The following is a 19,428-nucleotide window of genomic DNA, read 5'->3' as shown; positions in this document are numbered from 1 at the left end:
AGGCCTGCAAAAGACAAGAAATAAATGAAATCAGCTGAACTGAATGAAACTGATATGCAAAAACCCATCCAACAGATTAATGAATCCAGGAAGAGGTTCTTTGAAAGAATGAGATTGAGAGGTCACTATCTAAACCAATAAAAAAAAAAGAGAAGATCTAAATAAACTCAATCAGAAATGACAAAGGGGACATTACCACTGACCCCAAATAAATACAAAAAGCCCTTAGAGACTATTACAAACACCTCTATGCACACAAGCAAGAAAACCTGCAAGAAACTGACTCATTCTGGAAACATACAACCTCCCAAGATTGAACCAAGAAGAAATTGAGGCCAGCATCATCCTGATACCAAAACCTGGCAGAGACACAACAAAAAAAAAAATAAAACTTTAGGCCAATATCCTTGACTAACATATGTGAAAATCATCAACAAAATACTAGCAAACTGAATCCAGCAGCAAATCACAAAGCTAATCCACAGTGATCAAGTGGGCTTTATTCCTGGGATGCAAAGTTGGTTAAACACATGCAAATCAATCAAGGTGATTTATCACATAAACAGAACTAAAAATAAAAGCTATATGATCATCTAAATAGATGCAGAAAAGGGTTTTGATAAAATTCAACATCCCTTCATTAAAACATCCAATAACCCTGGCATTGAAGGAGCATACCTCAAAATAACAAGAGCCATCTATAACAAACCAACAACCAACATCATACTCAACAGGCAAAAGCTGGAAGCATTCCACTTGAGAATAAGAACAAGACAAGGATGCCCACTCTCTCCACCCATATGCAACATGGTACTGGAAGTCCTAGTCAGAGCAATCAGGCAAGAGAAATAAATAAAAGGCATTCAAATAAGACAAGAGAAACTCAGACTATCTCTGTTTACAGATGGTATGATTTCATATTTAGAAAACATCATAGTCTCTGACTCAAAACTCCTATGTCTGAGAAACAACTTCAGCAAAGTTTCAGGATACAAAATCAATATACAAAAACCAGTAGCATTCCTGTTCATCAATAACATCCAAGCTGAGAGCCAAATCAAGAATGCTATCCCATTCATGATAGCTCTGAAAAAAAAATGAAACACCTAGGAATACAGCTAATAAAAGAGGTAAAAGATTTTTACAACAAGAATTATAAAACATTGCTGATAGAGAAAAGAGATGACACAAACAAATGGAAAAATACTCCATGCTCATGGATTGGGAGACAACATTGCTAAAATGGCCATACTGCCCAAAGCAATTTACAAATTCATTGCTATTCCTATCAAACTACTAATGGCATTCTTCACAGAATTAGAAAAACACTTTCAAAATTCATATGGAACCAAAAAAGAGCCTAAGTAGCCAATGTAATCCTAAGCAAAAAGAACAAAGCCAAAGCCATCAGTTTATCTTAACTTCAAACTATCCTACAAGACTACAGTACCCAAAACAGCATGGCACTGGTACAAAAACAGATACATAGACCAGTGGAAAAGAATACAGAGTCCAGAATTAAAGCCACACACTTACAACCATCTGAACTTATACAAAGTTGAAAAAAAAAAAAAAAAAGCAAGGGGGAAGGACTACCTAATCAATAAATGATGCTGGGATAACTGGCTAGCCATACACAGAAGATTGGAACTGGACCCCTTCCCTACACCATATATAAAAATCAACTCAGATGAATTAGACTTAAATGTGAAACCTAAAACTATAAAAACTCTGGAAGACAACCTAGGAAATACCATTCTGGACATAGATCCTGGCAAAGATTTCATGACAAAGATGCCAAATGCAATAGCAACAGAAACAGAAATCGGCAAATGGGACCTAATTAAACTAAAGAGCTGATGCACAGCAAAACAGGCTATCAAACAGTTAACAGACTACCTCCAGAATAGGAGAAAATATCTGCAAAGTATGCATCTGACAAGAGTTTAATATCCAGAATTTATAAGGAATGTAAACAAATTAACAAGCAAAAAATGAACCACCCAATTAAAAAGTGGGCAAAGTACATGAACAGGCACTTTTCAAAAGAAGACATACATGCAGCCAACAAGTATATGAAAATATGCTCAACATCAACAGTCTTAGAGAAATACAAATCAAAACCACAATGAGACACCATCTCACACTAGTCAGAATGGCTACTATTAAAAAGTCAAAAAACAATAAATGCTGGTGAGGTTGTAGAGAAAAAGGAATGTTCATACAATTATGGTGAAAGTATAAATTAGTTCAACCATTGTGGAAAGCAGTTTGGCTATTTCTCCAAAAACTGAGAAGAGAACTACCATTCGACACAGTAATCCCATTATTGGGTATATATCCAAAGGAATATAAATCATTCTGTCATAAAGACACATGCATATGTATCATCATCACAGCACTAGTCACAATAGCAAAGACATGGAATCAATCTAAATTCCCATCAATGGTAGATTGGATAAAGAAAATGTGGTACATATGCACTATGGAATACTATGCAGCCATAAAAAAGAAAAAGATCATGTCCTTTGCAGCAGCATGGTTGGAGTTAGAGGCCCTTATCCTAAGTGAACTAAACACAGGAAAAGAAAACCAAATACTGCATGTTCTCACTTATAAGTGAGGGCTAAACATCGAGTACCCATGGGAACAAAGAAGGGAAGAATAGATAGTGGGGCCTACTTGAGGATGCGGTGTGGGAGGAGGACAAGGATTGAAAAACTAACTATAGAGTACTCATGCTTATTACCTGTGTTTTGAAATAATCTGTACACCAAATCTCTGTGACTTGCAATTTTCCTACATAACAAACCTGAACATATATTCTTGAAACTTAAATAAAAGTTTAAAAATAAAAGAGTAGGCCAGGCATGGTGGCTCATGCCTGTAACCCCAGCACTTTGGGAGGCCGAGGTGGGTGAATCACCCAAGGTCAGGAGTTTGAAACCAACCTGACCAATACGGCGAAACCCCATATCTACTAAAAATACAAAAATTAAATTATATAATTTATAATAAATTATAATCTCAGCTACTATAGCTGGGCACCTATAATCCCAGCTACTCGGGAGGCTGAGGCAGGAGAATCACTTGAACCAGGGAGGCGGAGATTGCAGTGAGCCAAGATCACATCACTGCACTCCAGTCTGGGTGACAGAGCAAGACTCTGCCTCAAAATTAATTAATTAATTAATTAATTCAAAGTTACAATAGTTGGTTCTGCCATCCATTTCTCCATAATTGATTCAAGAACTAGTTAGAAAAAAAGCATTAAAAACATAGAAAGTGTGACCAGCATAATTAATCACCATGATATAACTGACAATTATAAAACACTAACTCCAATTATTGCAAAATGCACATTCTTTTCTTTTTTTTTTTCTTTTTTTTTGAGACGGAGTCTCGCTCTGTCCCCCAGGCTGGAGTGCAGTGGCGTGACCTCGGCTCACTGCAAGCTCCACCTCCCGGGTTCACGCCATTCTCCTACCTCAGCCTCCTGAGTAGCTGGGACTACAGGCCCCCGCCACTGCGCCCAGCTAATTTTTCTTTTTTTTTTTTTTTTTGTATTTTTAGTAGAGACGGGGTTTTACCGTGGTCTCAATCTCCTGACCTTGTGATCCGCCCGCCTCAGCCTCCCAAAGTGCTGGGATTACAGGCGTGAGCCACTGCGCCCGGCCATGCACATTCTTTTCAACTGTAGCTGGTTTATTTATCAGGTCAGATCATATTAAGGCATAAAACAATTCTCAATAAATTTAAAAGGATCAAAATCGCACGGAATATTCTATGATTAAAATGGAATTAAATTAGAAATCAATATTACTGTGATATATAGGAAAATCCTATATATCTGGAAATTAAATAGCATACTTTTACATAACTAATAAGTAATGAAATCACTAGAGAAATAAGAAAACATCTAGAACTTTAATGATAATAAAACATCAAAATTAGTGAGGTTAGCTAAAGCAGCGCTTAGAGATAAACTTATGACTTTAAATGCTTATATTAGAAAAAAAGAAATATAAAAAGTCAATCAGCTAAGTATCCACCTTAAATAGCTGGAAAATGTAGAGTAGGTAAATTGAAGGTAAGCAAAAGGAAGGAAAGAATAAATAATAGAAATCAATAAAATAAAAAACACAGACAATAGAAAAAAACTAACGAAGCCCAAAGCTAGTATTTTGAGAGGAAAAACAAAATTGACAACCCCCTAGCTAGATTAATAAACAAAAATTAGAGGGAGAACACAAACCACAAACACCAAGAATGAAAAGTATTTTATCATGGCAGATCCTACATATGTTTAAAAAGTAACCCCATCAACAAACCAAAAAATTTGACAATTTACCTGAAAAAGACAATTTTTTCTAAAATATACTACTCACAAAATTGATACATGAAGAAGCAGAAAATCTGAATGTAATTATTAGAGAAATTAAATTTGGTATCAAAAACATTCCTCACAAAAAAAAAAAAAAAAAACTGGAAGAACAGATGATTTTACTGGTGAATTCTACTGAACATTCAAGAAAGATGTAACACCAGTCTTACATAAAATCTTTCAGATATTGGGATCCACTGCCCAGCAGAACAGGGACACCACCCCAACAAAATTATATGAGGCTAGTGTAATCCTAACACCAACGCCACACCAAGACATTACAAATACCTGTCATGAATATAGATGCAAATGCCCTTGACAAAATATTAGTTAAATTCAACCCTGTATGAAAACAATAATAAATCATTAAGAAGTTTCATTCTCAGAGTACAAAGTTGGTTTAAGGATCAAAATTCAGTGGATATAATGAATTAAATTTACGGCATAAAGAAGAAAAAACACATGATCATTTTAATAGATACTATCTAGAATTAGACAGACACAAGGTTAAGGGTGTGACACTCTGAAACGCCATGTCTGCTCAAGACTTCTAACATGAACTGCAGTGAATTTTGCAAACTGCAAATCCTGAGAGAACACTCCCTGAAAAACTGCCCTCACTTCAGGCCCCAGCAACAAGTTCAGGGGTCCTCAGGGCTGCTCTCACTTTTGACCATCTGGCTACAAATGTGAGTCCCCACAGACTCCCTCTGGTTCTATAATTCACTATAATGACTCACAGAACTCAATAGAGCACCATGCCATTACAAACCTTCATTACAGTGAAATGATACATATTAGAACCTGCCAAAGGAAGAAACACATGGGACAAAGTCTCAAAGAGGTCCAGATGTAAAACTTTCATCATCCTCAGGGACACGTTACTCTCAGCATCCATGTGTAGCAATACACTTGGAGTATTACCAACGTAGGAAATTCACCTGAACTTTCATGTCCAGAGTTTTCACTGGGGTTTTATTACATAGATATGATTGAATGAATCATTGCCCATGTGGTTGAACACAATCTCCATGTCCCCTTGGTTCTCAGATTAGGCTGATAAAACATAGCTTGAAGCCCTGATCTTCTTAATCACATGGCTGGTCTTTCTGAAGATGTCAGCCCTCACCCTAAGTTACCTTGTTAGCAAAAACTATCACATACGGCCCAAGGAGCCCACTATTAATAACAAAGTAAGACACTTCTATCACTTAGAAAACTTCATGCTTTTAGAGGTAACCTTGCGGAGGCCAGAACAACAGCCAGACCTCTCTTTAGATGAGGAAAAATTTCTTACTAAATAGATGGATAAAAAGCATTTGACAAAATTCAACACCTATTCATAATATGAAAAAAAAATCTCTCGGTAAACTTGGATTATAGGGAATTTACAATTTTCTAAAGGACCTCAACAAAAAAATCTGCATCCAATGTCAAACTTAATAGTGAAAGACAAATTATTTCCCACATGAGATTGAGAACAAGACAAGGATACCTGCTTTCATTACTTCTATTCCACATTGTGCTGGAGGCGCTAGTCATTGCAATTAGCCAAGAAAAAGAAATAAAGATATGAAAGGAGGACATAAAATTTTACCTATTTGGAGATTATGTGATTCTTTGTGAGGAAAATACCAGGAATCTACCAAACAACTGGGCAAATAATTTGAACAGGTATTTAATAGAAGAAAGTTTGCAAATGGCCAATAAGCACCAGAAAAGATACTTAACATCACTAGTAAGCAGAGAAAACCAAATTAAAATCACATTAAAATCGCACTGAACACCCATTATATTGACTAAAATTAAGAAGCTGGACCACACCAAGTGTTAGTGAGGTTGTGAAAAAACTGGAACTCTCATACATTGCTGATGAGAAAGTAAAATTGTACAACTACTTTGGAAAATGATTTGTCAATTTTGTAAAATGTTAAATATCTGCCTACTAAGGTATTTACCCTAGTGAAACAAAAACACAGGTCCACACAAAGACATGTACACAAATGTTCATGGCAGCTCTATTTTCAGCAGCCAAAAACTAGAAACAATACAACTGTCTATCAACAGGCAAATGTATAAAGAAACTATGGTATATCCATGCAATGCAATACTATTTAGCAATTAAAAATATAGTAACTATTGATATGCACAACAATGTGAATGAATCTCAAAATCATTGTTCTCAGTTAAAGAAATTGGGCAAAAAGTGGTAAAAGGAATCACACATCCCACATGATTTAATTTATATAAAATTCTAATGATGCAAACTTATCTATATTGACAGAAATTTAAAATATGTCATTTGATTATCTCTATAGATGCAGAAAAGGCCTTTGATAAAACTTAACAGCCCTTCATGCTAAAAACATTCAACAAACTAGGTATTGATGGAACATATCTCAAAATAACAAGAGCTATTTATGATAAACCCAGTCACTATCATACAGAATGGGAAAAAGCCGGAAGCATTCCCTTTGAAAACCAACACAAGACAAGGATGCCCTCTCTCACCACTCCTATTCAACATATTACTGGAAGTTCTGAAATAAAGGGAGAAAGAAATAAAGGGTATTCAAATAGGAAGAGAGGAAGTCAAATTGTCTCTATTTGCAGATGACATGATTGTATATTTAGAAAACTCCATTGTGTCAGCCCAAAAACTCCTTAAGCTGATAAGCAACTTCAGCAAAGTCTCAGGATACAAAATCAGTGTGCAAAAATCACAAGCATTCCTATATACCAATAACAGACAAACAGAGAGCCAAATCATAAGTGAACTCCCATTCACAATTGCTACAAAGAGAATAAAATACCTAGAATCCAATTTACAAGGGATGTGAAGGACTTCTTCAAGGAGAACTACAAACCACTGCTCAGTGAAATAAGAGAGGACATAAACAAATGGAAAAACATTCCATGCTCATGGATAGGAAAAATCAGTATCATGAAAATGGCCATACTGCCCAAACTAATTTATAGATCCAGTGCTATTCCCATCAAGCTACCAAAGATTTTCTTCATGGAATTAGATAAAACTACTTTAAATTTCATATGGAGCCAAAAAAGAGCCCGTATAGCCAAGACAATCCTAAGCAAAAAGACCAAAGCTGAAGGTATCACACTACCTGACTACGAACTATAGTACAAGCCTACAGTAATCAAAAAAGCATGGTACTGGTACCAAAACAGATATATGGACCAATGGGAACAGAGGCCTCAGATATAACACCACACACCTACAACCATCTGATCTTTGACCAATCTGACAAACACAAGCAATGGGGAAAGGATTCCCTATTTGATAAATGGTGTTGGGAAAAATGGCTAGCCATAGCAGAAAACTGAAATTGGATCCCTTCCTTACACCTTATACAAAAATTAACTCAAGATGGATGAAAGACTTAAACGTAAGACCTAAAACCGTAAAAAACCTTGAAGAAAACCTAGGCAATACCATTCAGAACATAGGCATGGGCAAAGACTTCATGATTAAAGCACCAAAGTAATGGCAGCAAAAGCCAAAATAGACAAATGGGATCTAATTAAACTAAAGAGCCTCTGCACAGCAAAAAAACTATTGTCAGGTGAAGAGGCAACCTACAGAATGGGAGAAAATTTTTGCAATCTATCCATCTGACAAAGGGCTAATATCCAGAATCTACAAGGAACGTAACAAATCGACAAGAAAATATCCTACCAAACAGTGGGTGAAGGATACAACCAGACGCTTCTCAAAAGAAGGCATTTATGTGGCCAAAAAACATATGAAAAAAAGCTCATCATCATTGGTCATTAGGGAAATGCAAATCAAAACCACAATGAGCTACCATCTCATGCTAGTTAGAATGGCAATCATTAAAAAGTCAAAAAACATGCTGCAGAGGATGAGGAAAAATAGGAACACTTTAGCACTGTTGGTGGGAGTGGAAATTAGTTCAACCATTGTGGAAGACAGGTGGTGATTCCTCAAGGATCTAGAACCAGAAATATCATTTGACCCAGCAATCTCATTACTGGGTATATACCCAAAGGATTATAAATCATTCTACTATAAAGACACATGCACATGTATGTTTATTGCAGCACTATTTACAACAGCAAAGACTTGGAACCAATCCAAATGACCATCAATGATAGACTGGATAAAGAAAATGTGGCACATATACACCATGGAATCCTATGCAGCCATAAAAAGGAATGAGTTCATGTCCTTTGCAGGTACATGGATGAAGCTGGAAACCATCATTCTCAGCAAACTAACACATGAACAGAAAACCAAACACCTCATGTTCTGACTGATAAGTGGGAGTTGAACAATGAGAACACATGGACACAGAAAGGGGAACATCACACACTGGGGCCTGTCGGGGGTAAGGGGCAAGGGGAGGGAAAACATTAGTAGAAATACCTAATGTAGAAGACAGGTTGATGGGTGCAGCAAACCACCATGGCATATGTATACCTATGTAACAAACCTGCACGTTCTGCACATGTATCCCAGAACTTAAAGTATAATAAAAATATATATATATACACACACACATATATATATGTTTGCTCAATAATGGGATGATTGATGTATTAAAAGGGGTCCACAGGAAACTTGTAAAAGTGATAGAAATGTTTATTTGTATTATGTGAACAGTTTCTCAAGTATATACATATGTCAAAATTGATAAAATTATACACTTTATATATGTGCACTTCAATTACAGATCAATTATGTTGGGAGAAAAAAAGCAAAAAAAAATAAAGCTTGCTTTGTCAGATCTGTCAATATTACCTTACACATATTGTTCACATATACATCATATATTATTCTGTTGCAATGCTAAAATAGTTCTTCGTCACACTTAAGTGCAATGTTCATTATGACTTGATTAAAAAAATAGTTAGCTGTTTACTCATAATAGAATTTAAGTGAGAACTTAGAAAACAAACTGACCTTAAAGGTACAGTGGCAGAATAAAGAGACTATTGAGTCATACTCATTTCTCATTTAGCATTTGGAAATAAAATTCCTAGTGAGCTAAAAATCATCAATGAGGAGGATTCACCTTTAACTGGTTAATTAGAAGTGCAATGAGCATGCTTCTTTGTCAAAATGAGAAAGAAGTGTCTCAATTGCCCTGCAAGCATCTGGATGTGCCACAATTAGCTAATTATTGAGGACATTATTTTTACACTTGATTAGATAGGCAGGCAGTCATTAGGTAAGAAAATGGTAGCCTCAGAAATCCAAATTCAGAACTCCTAGAGGTTAACTTTTGTTTTCATGTTTAAGTAAAGGAAAAAATATTGATAGGGGATGGGAGAAGAGAGGGGGTATGTTTATAGTCACCAGTCACACTGTTTCAGAAAATTTTTGTTTGAATTGGGAACAAAGTCATAGATTTTGCAGTTGTCCTTATTTCAAATATTCTGTTCTACATCATTCACAAACCATCAAAACCTTTCCACATTTTAAATTGTCTCCCCGACTTTTTCTAGTATCCAAATGGACACAAACATATAAGTAAAAATAACGAAAATAAAATTCCTAGGTTAAAAAAATGGTGTAGATAAGGCAAAATCATTCTAGATTCTGTTAGAAAATCCCTTAACAACAATATATAATCTGCTATTTTTCAGTGTTACGGTGTCCCAAATCTTACTGGTCATTGCCTCCTGACAATACAAGTTAATTTTGAAATATTGAATTTAGAGGTAGTTTGTGACTTTTCCATAGTGGGCCTAGATATGTCTCCCACTGAGCTGCACTGTCATAATAAAGAGAATCTAAGATGATCCATGGTATTCTGTAAAGGGAACATTTTAGAATTTGGCATCAGACTGTTAAAGCAAACTATGTCCTGAGTACTCTGTACTTCTGTATCCGAGTCCTTGTGGATGAACTTCAACCTAACTTAATAGGTAGACAACATTGAAAACCTAATTTAGGAGTACGCATCTGTAACATTAGCTGAGTCTTGGCCAATCCCAGCAGCCATACTTCAACTAGACATACACTGCCAAATGTTTAAACTGTGTTCAAATAATGCAAACACTGAGCTGTTTCTGTACCTCACTTCCGATTTCTGTATGTCACTTCCCTTTTTCTGTCTATAAATTTGCTCTGACCACAAAGGCATCCCTGGAGTCTCCTTTAATCTGCTGTGATTCTGGGGGCTGCCCGATTCATGAATCATTCATTAGTCAATTAAACTCCTTCAAATTTAATTCGAGTGAAGTTTTTCTTTTAACAAGACACAACAGAAATAAGTTCAAAATTAAGTCCTTGGCTTTTTCAAACACATTTAGTTGTTCAACTCTTCAAACTACAATTTTCTTATCATAACATGTACAAAGTAATGCCTGATTTGCAGCGTAAGTATTCAAGCTATACTATATATAGTTGCTGTCCATAAATGAAGATTTACTGTATTTAAATTCATGGAATAATTCCATAGTTTTGTATGTCTTATGTCCTCCAGGGTTTTGGGATCACTTGTTACTTTGTTATCCAAATAAAATGACTCAAGTTTCCATTTCATGTAACTATTATAGGCCCAACCCATATCAAGTATTTGACGATTCCCTAATGGAAGGGCTTCCGCTTCCATTTCCTTTGTTGCTAACTGTAGTCTATTTTCTTGAATGCTAGTGACACAGGAGCTAAAGAAAAATTATTTAGGCAGTTAGAAAGGGTAAGAAAGTCCTCAGCAAGGTTTCCCTTTCAATCAAAAGCAGCCCCCAAATCATTTCTTTTCTAGCAAAAAGAAGCCTGAACAAAATCAAGCTCCAGGCATAGATAAGCAAGCTAAAAGCTTGCAGAGGTAAATGTCGGCAGCTGTGCACATAGAAAAGGCTACCTGGGGGCCAGGCATGTTCAACATGGCGGCTCCATCTTCCCTTTTCTTTGTCAACCACGGGAACAGTAAGGAACAGAAAATATGGTGCCAGCAAAGTAGAGAATCCATCTGCATAATAAAAGACTAGGGTGGGATGGCCAGTTTCTTCATGCTCTGTGCAACCGTCATACCTGGTCTGACCAATCTCTCAGGCCCTACTTTAATCAGACACAGCCTCCTCAAGCTCGTCTATAAAACTCCATGCATTTCACCATGAAACCTGAAGACCCACTTGAGAGCCCCTCTCTCTCTCTGCAGGAGAGACAGCTATTCTCTTTTTCTTTTGCCTGTTAAACCTCCACTCAAACTCATTTGTTGTGTGTCCACATGCTCAATTCCCTTGGCGGGAGATGACGAACCTTGGGTATTCACCCCAGACAAATGACACGGCTTCACTAGCTCCAAACTTCCTCTTGACCACTTCCCTCTTCTTCACTTTCCATAGTTACTGTTCTTCCTATAGCCTTCACCCCCATCCAAGCATGAAAACACCCTCTTCCCTTTCATTGCCACGTAACACTGCTAACACAAGCCTGTTGTGTATAATCAACTTCCATTCAAGGTTTAAATTGAGAAATATTTATGAATATATTCTTATATGTGTAAAATGTGATACACAAAATGCCATCACTCTGGTTCAGAGCTCTGAAATGGAGCTGGGAAGGACTCCATTCTAAGAAAGACTACACACATGACCTACAGCCTTGCAAATTAAAACAAAATTTAGTTTTAATTTTAAAAACTTGTAAAAAAAAATAGGCAAAAGGATCAGAATTTGCCATGAACTTTTGAACTGGGCCATACTTCCATGATCACATTCCGAGAAATGACTAAACTTTAACAGTGCTGCAACTCCTAAATGACCAGTGAACTATGAACTCATGTACTAAGCCAGCCACTTCCACCAATGATAATTCTATCAGAACAACTTGTGTAATCACCCTTATCTTCATTTTAAAAATCCCTACTCCTTTTCCTCTCTTTGAAACACAATTTGGCCTCTAGCTGAATCTGTGTCTCCCAAATTGCAATTCCTAAGACGCCAATCAATGCCTTGTCTTACAGCATTGCGGTCTAGTCTTCTGCCTCATCTTGGTTAACATGTGCAGACACCAATAATTGCTAATCCTATATCCATTAGCTGAAAAACAGCCCTGAATATTATTCACCTCGATCGACCATTTTTGCCTAAATAGTCAATTACAAAAAACTGATTAATTTTCACCCCATGCCTACTCTGTGGTAATTGGGTACCCTTACTTTCTTCTCTTTTGTAAAAGGAAACAACTCATAAGGCATAAGCCCAAGTCATACAAGTCCACTTTGTGACAAGAATAACCTAATTAATGAGTCCCTTCATTAGATGGCATTAGTGCGACTACACTATTCATTCATGCAAAAATATTTCTCGATGGCCTGCAAAGTACAGAGTACAGTGCTAGGTTTTAGAAATAATGGTAAATAAAATAGTCATGATTCTTGCCCTGATAAAGCAGGTAATCCTGTGAATATAGTCACATAAAATAAAGCTGGAAAGGACTTTTGAAATCATTTAACTGTCATCCAAAAGACCATCAGGATGGCTAAGTAGTAGAAAGGAGAGCTTTACTGGTGATATCGGTTTGCAAACCAAGAAGAGAGAGTCTGGCTGGGCACAGTGGTTCACACCTGTAATCCTAGCACTCTGGGAGGCTGATGTGGGAGGTGAATCATGAGGTCAGGAGTTAAATACCAGCCTGGCCAACATGGTGAAACCCCATCTCTACTAAAAATACAAAAAAATTTGCTGGGCATAGTGGCAGACACCTGTAATCTTAGCTACTTGGGAGGCTGAGGTGGAGGTTGCAGTGAGCCGAGATCATGCCACTGCACTCCAGCCTGGGCAACAGAGCAAGACTCCATCTCAAAAAAAAAAAAAAAAAAAAGAGAGAGAGAGAGAGTCTCCAGTGTGTATAGAAATAGAAGGTACTCTCTCCTCAAAAAAAGACAATGGGCAGGTTGGGTTTTATGCCTCACAGGGGCTGTAATACACAGCAGAGTCATACATATTCAGCAGGTTTGGGGAAAAGCTACACATTTTTATGAAAGGAATTGAGCACATGTGCAATGAGCAAACATGTACGTAGCATACATCCCATGTTCACCTGGGACAGGTTTTTACCAATAAAATCAGGTGGAATTTGGCTTTTTATGTCAAAAGGCTTACCAAAGGACAGAAAGACAGTTCATGGCACAGCCTCTGTAAGTAGGTCAAAACTGGCTTAAGGTCTGCAGTTGCTTATTAGGAAAGAATGTTTGTAAGGCCATTCCTCTTTAGTGGGTCTGGGTTGAAAAATCAGAGTTAGGAGGGGTCTGATAATTGATTGGCCTGATGGCTTCTATTGCTAGGGGGTTTGGCAGGACTTTAGTTTTTCTTATGGCCAAAGGAATTTAGGAAGCTGCCATACAGGCCAATCCCTGAATCCTCCACTCTCCATCCATAGCTAACTTTTTGTTTCCTTAACCCTAGGGTCCATGTTAGTTGACACAGAGGTGTTTATTTTGGCCTCTCAGATCACATAACAAAAACCCCTCGTTACCAATGAAGCCCACAGTAGTGAAATTACTTGTTTAAGGCCACACAAGTTGGTGACTAAACTCAGATTTGCATCTTCATTATGAAGAACTTAATCTCATCTTTAATGTCATGTAATTGTGTTTATACAACCTGCACAGTTTGAGTTTCAGACATCCAATGGGGGTCTTGGTACTTATCCCCTTTAGATAAGGGGGGACTATAGTATTTTAACTCTTGGTATATGACTTCTCCCTTTCTACAGCTGACTTGAGTCTTATTACAGTTGACACATCCAATGCTGTGCTTGTAGTAGGTACTCAGTAACTGGGTATATTAACCCATGTATTGGTTTTTGGTTAAGCAGGGGAAAAAGTCATTATCACTGCTACCCCAAATCACCACACTGGTTTGCTGTAGTTAAACTGAGGACTCTTCCTAAGAATTTGATCCAGGACATGTTTTTTTTAAACTCATATTTCATAGCTTCTGGCTGTTCTTTATACTATTAATAGTAACTCAGGGCTAAAAGTCAATTTAGTTTAATTTAGCACAGCACATTAGTGAGTTTTTGGATATGCAAATGACAGCTGTTATTGAAATGTTTTTTACCTAAGGCTGAATTTTAACGAGTCTTTGTCACTCAAACATTTCCATCTTTTACTGTTATGCGGTCTAGCAGAGTAAAAAGTGTTTCCACTCCTCTAAATGCTTTTTCATCACCACACTTTCTCCAACTCTTTCCTGAACTCATCTCTTTCTTGCGATATCTTCCTAATGACAACCCGTAACAACCAATACACACTCCTAACATACTGCTTTACTACAGGCTCAATAAACACAAGACCGACTTCAGGTTTTCTCAGGTTGATGGTTCTAGCAAAAATATTGTCACTGAATAAGATGGAACTCTAGTTCTTCTGCCTGTGATATCAATTTTCTCACTACCCAACTGCTAAGCCAATGCCATCTATTATAGGTTTTTCTTACAATAGCATGCCACTTAAATAATATAGGAATTTACCTCAAAATCAACACCAGCTACTCTAACCTATAAATTCCAGATTTTTACTACCAAAGCTTATTTCTCAGTCACATAAAATGTGTTTGGTGCCAGGAGGAAACTCCATTCCATACAGTCATTCAAGGCCCAGATAGACAAAGGTCATGCCATCTTCTACATACATATAGCTTGCATGGTTTCCAAGATTGCCCTGGATATTGTCATCCCCTGGAATGTTGGGAAGAAAATATGGAGGATCATGAAAAAGATTTTATAGACCAGATCTGAAAAGTTAGATGCATAGTTTATCTCTATATAGTCTATAAGCAAGAACTCCAGTACCTGGCCATAATTAACTTCTTGGCAGGCTTAGAAGTGTAGTCTGGCCATGGCCCAGAAGGAAAAAGAGCCATATTTAAAGAATCTCTCACCTTTGTCATTGCTATGGAGACTCATGAACTTCGAATGAACTTTATAACTTCATGACTTGAAAAGCAATACCTTACAGTGAAAAGAGCTTGGCCTTTGACATCAGACAGATCTAGGATTAAATCTAGACTCAGTCACTCACTATGTATGTGACCTTAACTGAGTTTATTAACCTCTCTGAAACTCGATTTTCTCATCTGTAAAATGGCACTATAGCACTTACTTCATAGAGCTATAATGAAAAGCAAGCGAAATACTATATTTAAGAGCTTAGCTCAGTACTTGCCACAATATAGATGCTCCAAAACTATAAGCTACTATTTATAGCAGAATTACAGGAAGAATTTTTTTCAGGAATCAGGAGTACAACCTGATATCAGTTTTACTTTCCTTATTTACACAAAATTTTTAATTTTTTTCAACAATGGTGACAGGAACACACAATGGAGAAAGGGCAGTCTCTTCCATAAATAATGATGGGAAAACTGGATATTCATATGCAGAAGAATGAAACTACATCTCTACCTCTCACCATATACAAAAATCAACTCAAAATGGATTGAAGACCTAAATATAAAACCTAAAACTAGAAGAAAACATAGGGGAAAGCTCCATAACACTGGTCTGGGCAGAGATTTCTTGGCTAGGACCCCTAAAGCACAGGCAACGACAAATGAACTTGCATTAAACTAAAAGGCTTCTGCACAGCAAAGGAAACAATTAATAGGATGAGAAGACCACCCACAGACACGGAGAAAATACTTGCAAATTATACATTAGAAAAGGGGCTAATATCCAAAGTCTATAAGGAACTACATTTAGTCAACAACAAGAAAACAAATACGCCAGTGAAAAGATGGGCAAATGACTTGAATAGGTATTTCTCAAGACATTGAAATGGCAAAACGTGTGTGTGTGTGTGTGTGTGTGTGTATTCGATGAAGTTTCACTCTGTCACCCAGGCTGGAGTGCAGTGGCATGATCTCAGCTCACTGCAACCTCTGCTGTCCCAGTTCAAGCAATTTTCCCGCCTCAGTCTCCTGAGTAGCTGGGATTACAGGCGCCTGCCACCACGCCCGGCTAGTTTTTGTAGTTTTTAGTAGAGACAGTGTTTCACTATCTTGGCCAAGCTGGTCTTGAACTCCTGACCTCGTGATCCACCCATCTCGGCCTCCCAAAGTGCTGGGATTACAGGCGTGAGCCACCGTGCCTGGCCTAATAGATATATTTTTAAATGCACAACATTACTAATCATCAGAGAGATGCAAATTAAAACCCCAGTGATATACTATTACACACATGTAAAAATAGCTATTATCAAAAAGATGAAAGATAACAAATGTTGGCCAGGACATGGAGAAAAGGGAACACTGTTGATGATACTGTAAATTAGTGCAGCCATTATGGAAAACAGTATGAAGTTTCCTCAAAAAGCTGAAATTAGAATTACCATATGATTCAGCCATCCCACTATTGGGTATATACTCAAAGGAACTGAAATCAGTATGAAGACATGCCTGCATTTCCATGTTCATTACAGCATTATTCACAATAACCAAGATATGGAATCAACCGAGGTGTCTACCAATGGATGAGTGGAGTTTTAAAATGTGATATATATACACAATGGAATACTATTCAGCCTTGAAAAGTCAGGAAATTCTGTCATTTGCAACAACGTGGATGAATCTAGAGGACAGTATTTTAAGTGTAATAAACCAGGCACAGAGAGAAAAATGCCATGTGATCTCATTTATATGCAGAATCAAAAAAACTCAGACTCATGGAAGTAGAGAAGAGAATAGAGGTGACCAGAGGCTGGGGATGGAGGTGGGACAGGAAATTAAGAGACATTGGTCAACAAGTATGAAGTTACAGTTCAAAGAAAGAAGTTCTGGTGTTCTATTGCACAACACAGTGCTATAATTAATAATAATGTAATAATAATAATAATAATAATGTATAGTATATTTCAAAAGAGGTAAAAGGGAGGATTTTATTTTATTTTTATTTTTTTGAGATGGAGTCTCACTCTTGTCGCCCAGGTTGGAGGGCAGTGCCGTGATCTCAGCTCACTGCAACCTCTGCCTTCCTGGGTTCAAGCGATTCTCCTGCCTCAGCCTCCCACAGTAGCTGGGATTACAGGCACCCATCACCACGCCTGGCTAATTTTTGTATTTTTACTAGAGACGGGGCTTCACCATGTTGGCCAGGTTGGTGTCAAACTCCTGACCTCAGGTGATCTGCCCACCTTGGCCTCCCAAAGTGCTGGGATTACAGATGTGAGCCACCGCACCCGGCAAGAGAAGATTTTAAATGTTCTCACCACAAAGAAATGATAAACATTTGAGATGACAGATATGCTAATTAGCCTGACAATCATTCCCCAATGCATAAATGTATTGAAACGTCACATTGTACCCCATAAATACATATAATTACTTGTCAATTAAAAATAAAATCAAACTTTTAAAAAATTACCTGACACAATGTAAATGTCCCAAAAATATAAGCTACTATATACATCAGAATTATTAAAATAATTTTGTGAGGAATCAGAAGTACAACCTCATAACAGATTTATCTTCCTTAAACAAAATTTTTTAACTTAGCATTGCTAATTGTGAAATTTGCAGTTATCACATCATTTCCTCCTACTATGAATAAATAATTAGGCTCCCAAAAATCAATGGAAACAAATTTGGATATTTTTATTTTACTTTTTTACTTTTTATTTCACTAGCTTTAGGGTACAAGTAGATTTTGGTTATACAGATGAATTGTATAGCGATGAAGTCTGAGATATTAGTGCACCCCACACGCAAATTGTGTACACTGTGCCCAATAGGTAATTTTTCATCCTTCATTGCCTTCCCAGTCTCCGCACTTCTGAGTCTCCAACGGCTATTATAACATTCTATAGGCCTTTGCATACCCACAGCTTAGCTCCTACTTATAAGTGAGAAGCTACTTTACTTAGAATAATGGCTTCCAACTCCATCCAAGTTGCTGTGAAAGATATTATTTCATTCTTTTTTATGGATGAGTAGTGTTTCATGTGTGTATATACCACATTTCCTTTATCTACTTGTCAGCTGATAGACACCAAGGTTGGTTCCATATCTTTGCAAATGTAAATTGCGCTGTGATAAACATATGCATGCAGGTGTCTTTTTGATATAATGACTGCTTTTCCTTTGGGTAGATCCAGATTGCTGGATCAAATGGTAATCTGCTCTAAGCTCTTTGAGAAATCTCCATACTGTCTAGTGGAAGAGAATTTGAAACAGTTTATATAAAGATAAATGTTGGTTTACAGATGTTCTAAGTAGGACAAACCAATAAATCATTTTAAAATGCTTGCTTAAGATTCAGAATTTATAACTTTGCAGTGGTATACCTCAAAAGTGGCAGAGATATTCCTACTTAAGGAAAATTGACAGGGTTTGTTATCTTGCTTTTATCTCAAGACAAAATTATCTGGGGGACAAAAACTAAAGCATTTTCTTTCACTTACAAATAGAAAATTATTGCCTATGAACAAGAATAGGCCTCAAATGCCACACGCTCCAGATGACCAAAGCTTCAGAAGTCTTCATGAATCTCAAGAAAAGCTCATGGCACAAAACTTACCTGTGATCACATCCTACCCAGGAATGTGCACTGCCTCTTTGCACCACAGCGATAAACCAGTATTGTTGCTATGTGTAGACTTTATTCATCTTGAGATTTCGGGAAGATCATTCTCCAGAACCTGCTGTTTCTCTTTTCCATCTATAGACTGAACATTTAGTTCTTGATTGTCTTAAGAATGTTTTCTCATTCCCAGATGCTGGTTTTGTTTCATTTGGCAGAAGGAGAGACAGAGGAGGGTGCTTAGGCACAAGAGAGGCAGATGACATGGCAGTATTTTCTTTCTCTATTTTGGTACAGTAGCGATATTCACAGGGTATGACTAAATTTATGAAGTTGCTATGTTGACTCATGAAAATCAGTTTTTTCCCAACTCCTGTCCTCCTTCTCATTGCTCTAAGGATCAAAGTTTAAAGCTATTTGGGATGATCTACTGACAACAACTGTCTTTGGAATTATCTTAAAATACTAAATGCCTACATGTAAAGTTGAAAGACTTGTATCAAGGCAATGTCCTAGCCACAGTGGGAAATAA

Source organism: Piliocolobus tephrosceles, chromosome 7 (genome assembly GCF_002776525.5).
Source record: "Piliocolobus tephrosceles isolate RC106 chromosome 7, ASM277652v3, whole genome shotgun sequence".
Taxonomy (NCBI): Eukaryota; Metazoa; Chordata; class Mammalia; order Primates; family Cercopithecidae; genus Piliocolobus; species Piliocolobus tephrosceles.
Note: the sequence above shows the minus strand (reverse complement) of the source record.